The sequence below is a fragment of the Periplaneta americana genome, chromosome 1 (genome assembly GCF_040183065.1).
Source record: "Periplaneta americana isolate PAMFEO1 chromosome 1, P.americana_PAMFEO1_priV1, whole genome shotgun sequence".
Classification (NCBI taxonomy): domain Eukaryota; kingdom Metazoa; phylum Arthropoda; class Insecta; order Blattodea; family Blattidae; genus Periplaneta; species Periplaneta americana.
Window position 1 is genome coordinate 121,499,300 of NC_091117.1, and position 11,918 is coordinate 121,511,217.

Genomic DNA, 11,918 nt, shown 5'->3' on the forward strand with positions numbered 1-11,918 from the left:
GTCCTGTCACAACCTCTATGTCCTACTAGTGCACTCATTCCCTTCTCAGTCCACTCTTTGTCTTCTCAGTCCACTCTGTGTACTATCAGTCCAATCTATGACCTCTCAATATACTCTCTGTCCTACTAGTGCACTCATTGCCTTCTCAGTCCACTCTTTTTCTTCTCAGTCCACTCTATGTGCTATCAGTCCAATCTATGTCCTGTCACTACACTCTCTGTTACACTAGTGCACTCTTTGTCTTCTCAGTCCATTCTGAGTGCTGTCAGTCCAATCTATGTCCTGTCACTACTCTCTCTGTCCTACTAGTGCACTCATTGCTTTCTCAGTCCACTCTTTGTCTTCTCAGTCCACTCTGTGTGCTATCAGTCCAGTCGATGTCCTGTCACTACACTCTCTGTCCTACTAATGCACTCATTGCTTTCTCAGTCCACTCTGTGTGCTATCAGTCCAATCTATGTCCTGTCACTACACTCTCTGTCCTACTAGTGCACTCATTGAATTCTTAGTCCACTCTTCGTCTTCTCAGTCCACTCTGTGTGCTATCAGTCCAATCTGTGTCCTGTCACTACACTCTCTGTCCTACTAGTGAACTCATTGCCTTCTCACTCCACTCATAGTCTTCTCATTCCACTCTGTGTGCTATCAGTCCAATCTATGTCCTGTCACTACACTCCCTGTCCTGCGAGTGCAGTCATTGCCTTCTCAGTCCACTCTTTTTTTCTCAGTCCACTCTGTGTGCTATCAGTCCAGTCTATGTCCTGTCACTACACTCTCTGTTCTACTAGAGGACTCATTGCCTTCTCAGTCCACTCTTTTTCTTCTCAGTCCACTATGTGTGCTATCAGTCCAGTCTATGTCCTGTCACAACACTCTCTGTCCTACTAGTGCACTCATTGCCTTCTCAGTCCACTCTGTGTGCTATCAGTCCAATCTATGACCTGTCACAACCTCTATGTCCTACTAGTGCACTCATTGCCTTCTCAGTCCACTCTTTGTCTTCTCAGTCCACTCTGTGTACTATCAGTCCAATCTATGACCTCTCAAAATACTCTCTGTCCTACTAGTGCACTCATTGCCTTCTCAGTGCACTGTTTTTCTTCTCAGTCCACTCTATGTGCTATCAGTCCAATCTATGTCCTGTCACTACACTCTCTGTTACAATAGTGCACTCTTTGTCTTCTCAGTCCACTCTGAATGCTATCAGTCCAATCTATGTCCTGTCACTACTCTCTCTGTCCTACTAATGCACTCATTGCCTTCTCACTCCACTCTGTGTGCTATCAGTCCAATCTATATCAAGTCACTACTCTCTCTGTCCTACTAGTGCACTCATTGCTTTCTAATCCCTCTCTTTGTTTTCTCAGTCCACTCTACGTGCTATCAGTCCAATCTATGTCCTGTCGCTACACTCTCTGTCCTTCTATTACACTCATTGCCTTCTCAGTCCACTCTGTGTGCTATCAGTCCAATCTATGTCCTCTCACTATACTCTCTGTTCTACTAGTGCACTCATTGCATTCTCAGTCCACTCTGTGTGCTATCAGTCCAATCGATGTCCCGTCACTACTCTCTCTGTCCTACTAATGCACTCATTGCCTTCTCAGTCCACTCTTTTTCGTCTAAGTTCACTCTGTGTGCTATCAGTCCAATCTATGTCCTGTCACTACACTCTCTGTCCTACTAATGCACTCATTGAATTCTTAGTCCACTCTTCGTCTTCTCAGTCCACTCTGTGTGCTATCAGTCCAATCTATGTCCTGTCACTACACACTCTGTCCTACTAGTGAACTCATTGCCTTCTCAGTCCACTCATTGTCTTCTCAGTCCACTATGTGTGCTATCAGTCCAATCTATGTCCTTTCACTACAATCTCTGTCCTGCTAGTGCACTCATTGCCTTCTCAGTCCACTCTTTTTTTCTCAGTCCACTCTGTGTGCTATCAGTCCAGTCTATGTCCTGTCACTACACTCTCTGTCCTCCTAGAGCACTCATTGCCTTCTCAGTCCACTCTTTTTCTTCTCAGTCCACTATTTGTGCTAGCAGTCCAATCTATGTTCTGTCACATCACTCTCTGTCCTGCTAGTGCGCTCGTTGCCTTCTCAGTCCACTTTTTGTCTTCTCAGTCCACTCTGTGTGCTGTCAGTCCAATCTATGTCCTGTCACTACACTCTCTGTCCTACTAGTGCACTCATTGCTTTCTCAGTCCACTCTTTGTCTTCTCAGTCCACTCTGTGTGCTATCAGTCCAATCTGTGTCCTGTCACTACACTCTCTGTCCTACTAGTGCACTCATTGCTTTCTCAGTCCACTCTTTGCCTTCTCAGTTCACTCTGTGTGCTATCAGTCCAATCTATGTCCTGTCACTACACACTCTGTCCTACTAGTGCACTCATTGTCTTCTCAGTCCACTCCTTTACTTCTCAGTCCACTCAGTGTGCTATCAGTCCAATCTATGTCCTGTCACTACACTCTCTGTGCTACTAGTGCACTCATTGCCTTCTCAGTCCACTCTTTTTCTTCTCAGTCCCCTCTGTGTGCTATCAGTCCAATCTATGTCCTGTCACTACACTCTCTGTCCTACTAGTGCACTTATTGCCTTCTCAGTCCACTCTTTTTTTTTCTCAGTCCACTCTGTGTGCTATTAGTCCAATCTATGTCCTGTCACTACACTCTCTTTTCTACTAGTGCAATTATTGCCTACTCAGTCCACTCTTTTTCTTCTCAGTCCACTTTATGTGCTATCAGTCCAATCTATAGCCTGTCACTACATTCTCTGTCCTTCTAGTGCACTCATTGCCTTCTCAGTCCACTCTTTGTCTTCTCATTCCACTCTGTGTGCTCTCAGTCCTATCTATGTTCTCTCAATCCAATCTCTGTCCTGTCACTACACTCTCTTTACCACCAGTCCACTCTGAGTTCACTCTATGTCATCTCAGTCCACTGTTTGTACTCTCTGTCCACTTATGTGCTCTCAGTCCACTCTATGTTGCTCTCAGTCCCATACATATGTGCTCTCAGTCTACTCTATATGCTCTCAGTGCAATCTATGTGCTCTCAGTCCAATCTATGTCCTGTCACTACACTCCCTTTCCTACCAGTCCACTCTCAGTCCACTCTATGTGCTCTCAATCCAATGTGTATCCAGTCACTACACTCTTTTTCCTACCCGTCCACCCTCAGTCCTCTCTATGTCATCTCAGTCCTCTCTTTTTACTCGCACTCCACTCTATGTGCTCGCATTCCAATCTCTGTCCTGTTTCTATAATCTCTATCCTCTCATTATACTCTAGGTGCTCTCAGTTCAATCTCTGTCCTGTCACTACACTCTCTTTCCTATCAGTCCAATCTCAGTCCGCTCTTTGTATTCTCAGTCCACTCTTTGGGTTCTCTTTCCACTCTCTGTCCTCTCAGTCCACTCTATAAGCTCTCAGTCCAATCTCTGTCCTGTGACTACACTGTCTGTCTTACCAGTTTTCTCTTTGTCCTCTCAGTCCACTCTGTCATATCACTCCATTCTCTGTCATCTCAATCTACTCTCTCTCCTCTCAGTGCACTCTAAGTTCTTCAGTCCAATCTCTTTTCTGTCACAACAGTCTCTCAGTCCACTCTCTGTCCTCTCAGTCCACTCTGTGTGTTCCCAGTCCAATCTCTGTACTGTCATTATACTCTCTGTGCTACCAGTCCAGTCTTTTTTTCTCAGTCAGCTCTATGTGCTCTCAGTACTCTCTCTGTCTTGTCACTAAACTCTCTGTCCTGTCAGTTCACTGTCATATCAGTCCAATCTCTCTTCGCTATGTCCACTCTGTCGTCTCAGTCCATTCCAAGTCATCTCAGCCCATGTATATCCTCTCAGTCCACTCTATGTTATCTCAGTCCACCACTGTTCGCTCGGTCCAATCTCTGCCCTGTCACTACACTCTCTGTCATACTAGTGCACTCTTTGCCTTCTCTGTCCAATCTTTTTCTTCTCAGTCCACTCTATGTGCTATCAGTCGAATCTATGTCCTGTCACTACACTCTCTGTTCTACTAGTGCACTCTTTGTCTTCTCAGTCCACTCTGAGTGCTATCAGTCCAATCTATGTCCTGTCACTACACTCTCTGTCCTACTAGTGCACTTATTGCCTTTTCAGTCCATTACGTGTGCTATCAGTCCAATCTATGTCCTGTCACTACACTCTCTGTCCTACTAATGCACTCATTGCCTTCTCAGTCCACTCTGGGTGCTATCAGTCCAATCTATGTCCTGTCACTACTCTCTCTGTCCTACTACTGCACTCATTGCCTTCTAATTCCTCTCTTTGTCTTCTCAATCCAATCTGCGTGCTATCAGTCCAATCTATGTCCTGTCACTACACTCTCTATTCTAGTAGTGCACTCATTGCTTTCTCAGTCCACTCTGTGTGTATGAGGTCAATCTATGTTCTGTCACTACACTCTGTCCTACTAGTGCACTCATTGCCTTCTCAGTCCACTCTTTTTCTTCTCAGTCCACTCTGTGTGCGATCAGTCCAATCTATGTCCTCTCACTACACTCTGTCCTACTAGTGCACTCATTGCCTTCTCACCCCACTCTCTTTCGTCTCAGTCCACTCTGTGTGCTATCAGTCCAATCGATGTCCTGTCACTATACTCTCTGTCCTACTAATGCACTCATTGCCTTCTCAGTCCACTCTTTTTCGTCTCAGTCCTCTCTGTGTGCTATCAGTCCAATCTATGTCCTGACACTACACTCTCTGTCCTACTAGTGCACTCATTGAATTCTTAGTTCACTCTTCGTCTTCTCAGTCCTCTCTGTATGCTATCAGTCCAATCTGTGTCCTGTCACTACACTCTCTGTCCTGCTAGTGCACCCATTGCCTTCTCAGTCCACTCTGTGTGCTATCAGTCCAGTCTATGTCTTGTCACTACGCTCTCTGTCCTACTAGAGCACTCATTGCCTTCTCAGTCCACTCTTTGTTTTCTCAGTCCACTGTGTGTGCTATCAGTCCAATCTATGTCCTGTCACTACACTCTCTGTCCTGCTAGTGCACTCATTGCCTTCTCAGTCCACTCCTTTTCTTCTCAATCCACTCTGTGTGCTATCAGTCCAGTCTATGTCCTGTCACTACACTCTCTGTCCTACTACAGCCATCATTGCCTACTCAGTCATTCTTTTGCTTCTCAGTCCACTATGTGTGCTATCAGTCCAATCTATGTCCTGTCACAACACTCTCTGTCCTTCTAGTGCACTCATTTCCTTCTCAGTCCACTCTGTGTGCTATCAGTCCAATCTATGTCCTGTCACAACCCTCTCTGTCCTACTAGTGCACTCATTGCCTTCTCAGTCCACTCTTTGTCTCCTCAGTCCACTCTGTGTGCTATCAGTCCAATCTATGTCCTCTCACTATACTCTCTGTCCTACTAGTGCACTCATTGCCTTCTCAGTCCACTCTTCCTCTTCTCAGTCCACTCTGTGTGCTATCAGTCCAATCTGTGTGCTGTCACTGCACTCTCTGTCCTACAAGCGCACTCATTGCCTTCTCAGTCCACTCTTTGTCTCCTCAGTCCACTCTGTGTGCTATCAGTCCAATCTATGTCCTGTCACTACACTCTCTGTCCTGCTAGTGCACTCATTGCCTTCTCAGTCCACTCCTTTTCTTCTCAGTCCACTCTGTGTGCTATCAGTCCAGTCTATGTCCTGTCACTACACTCTCTGTCCTACTACAGCAATCATTGCCTACTCAGTCACTCTTTTGCTTCTCAGTCCACTATGTGTGCTATCAGTCCAATCTATGTCCTGTCACAACACTCTCTGTCCTTCTAGTGCACTCATTTCCTTCTCAGTCCACTCTGTGTGCTATCAGTCCAATCTATGTCCTGTCACAACCCTCTCTGTCCTACTAGTGCACTCATTGCCTTCTCAGTCCACTCTTTGTCTCCTCAGTCCACTCTGTGTGCTATCAGTCCAATCTATGTCCTCTGACTATACTCTCTGTCCTACTAGTGCACTCATTGCCTTCTCAGTCCACTCTTCCTCTTCTCAGTCCACTCTCTGTGCTGTCAGTCCAATCTATGTCCTGTCACTACACTCTCTGTACTACTAGTGCACTCATTGCTTTCTCAGTCCACTCTTTGTCTTCTCAGTCCACTCTGTGTGCTATCAGTCCAATCTGTGTGCTGTCACTGCACTCTCTGTCCTACAAGTGCACTCATTGCCTTCTCAGTCCACTCTTTGTCTTCTCAGTCCACTCTGTGTGCTATCAGTCCAATCTATGTCCTGTCACTACACTCTCTGTCCTACTAGTGCACTCACTGCCTTCTCAGTCCACTCTTTTACTTCTCAGTCCACTCTGTGTGCTATCAGTCCAATCTATGTCCTGTCACTACACTCTCTGTCCTACTAGTGCACTCATTGCCTTCTCAGTTCACTCTTTTTCTTCTCAGTCCACTCTGTGTGCTATCAGTCCAATCTATGTCCTGTCACTACAATCTCTGTCCTACTAGTGCACTCATTGCCTTCTCAGTCCACTCTTTTTCTTCTCAGTCCACTCTTTTTCTTCTCAGTCCACTCTGTGTGCTATAAGTCCAATCTATGTCCTGTCACTACACTCTCTTTCCTACTAGTGTAATCATTGCCTACTCAGTCCACTCCTTTTCTTCTCAGTCCACTCTATGTGCTATCAGTCCAATCTATGTCCTGTCACTACACTCTCTGTTCTGCTAGTGCACTCATTGCCTTCTCAGTCCACTCTTTGTCTTCTCATTCCACTCTGTGTGCTCTCAGTCCTATCTATGTTCTCTCAATCCAATCTCTGTCCTGTCACTACACTCTCTTTCCCAACAGTCCACTCTGATATCAATCTATGTCATCTCAGTCCACTGTTTGCACACTCAGTCCACTTATGTGCTCTCAGTCCACTCTATATGCTCTCAGTCCAATCTGTGAGCTCTCAGTCCATTCTATGTTATCTCAGTCCACTCTATGTGCTCTCAGTGCAATCTATCTGCTCTCAGTGCAATCTATGTCCTGTCACTACACTCCCTTTCCTACCAGTCCACTCTATGTGCTCTCAATCCAATATGTATCCTGTCACTACACTCTCTTTCCTACCCGTCCACCCTCAGTCCACTCTATGTCATCTCAGTCCTCTCTTTGTACTCGCACTCCACTCTATGTGCTCGCATTCCTATCTCTGTCCTGTTTCTATACTCTCTGTCCTCTCATTACACTCTATGCGCTCTCAGTTCAATCTATGTCCTGTCACTACACTCTCTTTCCTATCAGTCCAATCTCAGTTCACTCTTTGTATTCTCAGTCCACTCTATGGCTTCTCTTTCCACTCTCTGTCCTCTCATTCCACTCTATATGCTCTCAGTCCAATCTCTGTCCTGTGACTACACTGTCTGTCTTACCAGTTTTCTCTTTGTCCTCTCAGTCCACTCTCTCATATCAGTCCATTCTCTGTCATCTCAGTCTACTCTCTCTCCTCTCAGTGCACTCTAAGTTCTTTCAGTCCAATCTCTTTTCTGTCACAACAGTCTCTGTTCTCTCAGTCCACTCTCTGTCTTCTCAGTCCACTCTGTGTGCTCTCAGTCCAATCTCTGTACTGTCATTACACTCTCTGTGCTACCAGTCCAGTCTCTTTCTTCTCAGTTCGCTCTATGTGCTCTCAGTACTCTCTCTGTCTTGTCACTAAACTCTCTGTCCTGTCAGTTCACTGTCATATCAGTCCAATCTCTCTTCTCTATGTCCACTCTGTCGTCTCAGTCCATTCTAAGTCAGCCCACGTATATCCTCTCAGTCCACTCTATGTTATCTCAGTCCACCACTGTTCGCTCGGTCCACTCTATGTGCTCTCGGTCCAATCTCTGCCCTGTCACTACACTCTCTGTCCTACTAGTACACTCTTTGCCTTCTCAGTCCACTCTTTTTCTTCTCAGTCCACTCTATGTGCTATCAGTCCAATCTATGTCCTGTCACTACATTCTCTGTCCTACTAGTGCACTTATTGCCTTTTCAGTCCATTCTGTGTCGTATCAGTCCAATCTGTGTCCTGTCACTACACTCTCTGTCCTACTAATGCACTCATTGCCTTCTCAGTCCACTCTGTGTGGTATCAGTCCAATCTATGTCCTGTCACTACTCTGTCTGTCCTACTACTGCACTCATTGCCTTCTAAGTCCTCTCTTTGTCTTCTCAGTCTACTCTGCGTGCTATCAGTCCAATCTATGTCCTGTCACTACACTCTCTGTCCTACTAGTGCACTCATTGCCTTCTCAGTCCACTCTGTGTGCTATCAGTCCAATCTATGTCCTGTCACTACACTCTGTCCTACTAGTGCACTCATTGCCTTCTCAGTCCACTCTGTGTGCTATCAGTCCAATCTATGTCCTGTCACTACACTCTCTCCTACTAGAGCACTCATTGCCTTCTCAGTCCACTCTTTTTCTTCTCAGTCCAATCTGTGTGCTATCAGTCCAATCGATGTCCTGTCGCTACACTCTCTGTCCTACTAATGCACTCATTGCCTTCTCAGTCCGCTCTTTTTCGTCTCAGTCCACTCTTTTTCGTCTCAGTCCACTCTGTGTGCTATCAGTGCAATCTATGTCCTGTCACTACACTCTCTGTCCTACTAGTGCACTCATTGCCTTCTCAGTCCACTCTTTTTCTTCTCAGTCCACTCTATGTGCTATCAGTCCAATCTATGTCCTGTCACTACACTCTCTGTTCTACTAGTGCACTCTTTGTCTTCTCAGTCCACTCTGTGTGCTATCAGCCCAATCTATGTCCTGGCACTACACTCTCTGTTCTACTAGTACACTCTTTGTCTTCTCAGTCCACTCTGTGTGCTTTCAGTCCAATCTATGTCCTGTCACTACACTCTCTGTTCTACTAGTGCACTCTTTGTCTTCTCAGTCCACTCTGTGTGCTATCAGCCCAATCTATGTCCTGGCACTACACTCTCTGTTCTACTAGTACACTCTTTGTCTTCTCAGTCCACTCTGTGTGCTTTCAGTCCAATCTATGTCCCGTCACTACACTCTATGTCCTAGCAGTTCAGTCTATTTCTTCTCAGTCTAATCTCTGTGCTGTAACTACACTCTCCGTCCTACCAGTCCATTGTCTGCCCTCGTAGTCCACTCTGTGACCTCAGTGCATTACCTTTCCTGTTATTGGGGCATTATATATGTCCTAGTTTTACGATTATTTGCATATCTGTGATGCTTATACATGTAGCATGGAATTACATTTATACGGGGATCGAACCCGGGTAATAATTTGTTTGGTCAACAGTGTCTTTTCCGTACGGTTTTCCTGAGCTGGAAGCATCGTGTCAATGCGACTCTGGTGTTCTGTCTGTAAACTACGTCCACGATTTCATACAGTTACAACTATTCCCTTTGGAAATACATGATAGCAGCTTTTCTCTCATCTTTAAGGAGTGTAGTGTTGGCTGTCATGCATACATGCTGAATTTGATTTACATAGTAGCCGTGCGCGCGGCCGCCATGACACTTCGCCTAGGCAACCCAAAAATATATATTGCCGTCCATAATGTCCTAAATAATATCAAATATTATAATAATCTTACATCATATCCGCAAAGTAATAATAATAATAATAATAATAATAATAATAATAATAATAATAATAATAATAATAATAATAATAATAATAATAAATATAAATATATGTTACATTTAAAAAGTTTCCTTTTATGTTGTTGTTGTTGTTGTTGTTGTTGTTGTTGTTGTTGTTATGTGCTTATATTGATTTTCGCATCCAAGAAAATTTCGTAAAAGATGTGTTCTGTTATTACGCTATGACAGATACGTGTATTATATTATTGCGACATTATCAAAAAAAAAAATTTGTAACTTATTCAAACCACGAAAAACATACGTAATTTTGAAAGTGACGTGCGAAATTGTAAGAAAATTATCATCACAGAAACACAGTTCTGGTTATGAAAATAATTGCGTAGTTAAAAATCTTACTTTGTTAATTTTCTTAAGGATGTAAAAGCGAGAAGGCCTACCGTAGGTAGGGTAAAGGTTGGTAATATTGTTATACTAATAATATTATGATAGTTCTTTTTGAGAATTTTTTTACAATTTTACTGAGCGAGGGGAAGATCGTCGTTCTTCTTAAATGTATTAAAGGAATGTTTGTGGACAAGTTTCTGCACAAAACCGATCCTTCTGTCGCTCAGTAAAATTGTAAAAATTTCTCAAAATGAACTATCATAATATTATTAGTATCACAATGTTACCAATCTTTACCCTACATATTATTTTCTTGGTAGGTAGTCTGCATAGTTTACAAAAGATAGGCAGAATATTCTTAAGATGTGGAATTAGGTTCGGGTGCGGACACCCGTTGACAAATGCATAGCTTTTCTGTGCTACATATCTTTACGTATAGGCTACAAGAAAAATGCGAGAACAGGAGAATATAAAGAGAATAAGAGGAATTCAGGGACAACAAAGTTAATACATAGGAGAACAAGATCAATATAAGGAGAAGAAGAGAACAAGTGAAATACAAGGAGAGCAATAAGAACACAAGGAGAACAAGAAGAATACAGGGATAACAATGAATATAAAAAGAGAATGCAGAGAGAACAATGGGAATTCAAGACAACAAGCGCAATGCAACAAGAACAAGGAGAATATAAGGAGAATAATTTGAATAGAAGGAGAAAAAAGGGCAATAAAAGAACGGAGTATACAAGCAGAATGAACACGCAGAATACAAAGAGGACGAGGTAATACAAGAAGAACAAACGGAATACAAAGAGAGCAACCGGGATACAAGGACAACATGGGGAATGTAAGGAGAACCAGGGGAATCCAAGGAGAACAAGGGAAATAAAAGGAGAGTTCGGGGATTTCGAAGAGAATGAGATTACGGGAAGAACAGAGGTAATGCGAGGAGAACAAAGGGGATACGACGAGAATACGGGGATAAGAGGAGAACAGATGGCACACGAGGAGAACAGGGGAGATTCAAGGAGAATAGGGGATGCAAGGAGAACAAGGGTAATGTAAGGAGAGTTTGGGGATTTCGAAGAGAATGAGATTACGGGAAGAAAGAGGTAATGTGGGAAGAACAGAGGGGATACGACGAAAATACGGGGATACGAGGAGAACAGATGGTACACGAGGAGAACTGTCGAGATTCAAGGAGAATAGGGGATGCAAGGAGAACAAGGGTAATGTGAAGAGAGTTTGGGGATTTCGAAGAGAACAAGGGGATTACGGGAAGAACAGGGGTAATGCGAAGAGAGGGAGGGTACGAGGGGAACAGGTGGCACACGATGATAACATGGGCGATACAAGGAGAATAGGGGGAATACAAAGAGAGTTTGGGGACTTCGAAGAGAAAAAGGAGATTACGGAAAGAACAACGGTAATGCGAAGAGAGAGAGGGTACGAGGAGAACAGGTGGCATACGATAACACAGTAGATAAAGGAGAATAGGCGGGTGCAAAAAGAACGAGGGAAATACAAGGAGAGTTTAGGGATTTCGAAGAGAACAAGGGGATTACGGGAAAAACAAGGGTAATGCGAAGAGAGAGAGGGTACGAGGAGAACAGGTGGCACATGGGGATAAAACGGCAGATAAAGGAGAATAGGGGGATGCAAGAAGAGCGAGGGGAATACAAAGAGAGTTTAGGGATTTCGAAGAGAACAAGGGGATTAAGGGAAGAACAAGGGTAATGCGAAGAGAGAGAGAGGGTATGAGGAGAACGATAACAGGGTAGATAAAGGAGAATAGGGAGATGCAAGAAGAACGAGGGGAACACAAAGAGAGTTTAGGGATTTCGAAGAGAACAAGGGGACTACGGGAAAAACAGGGGTAATGCGAAGAGAGGGAGGGTACGAGGGGAACAGGTGGCACACGAGGATAACACGGTAGATAAAGGCGAAT

The 11,918-nt window shown here is 44.2% G+C and overlaps 1 long non-coding RNA gene across 1 annotated transcript in view; it reads left to right on the forward strand.

Annotated features, from left to right (window-relative positions):
* The window catches only part of LOC138700197 (uncharacterized), a 118,838-nt gene that overhangs the window by 64,612 nt on the left and 42,308 nt on the right, over positions 1 to 11,918 (forward strand). The gene's annotated exons all lie outside the window — the stretch shown is intronic.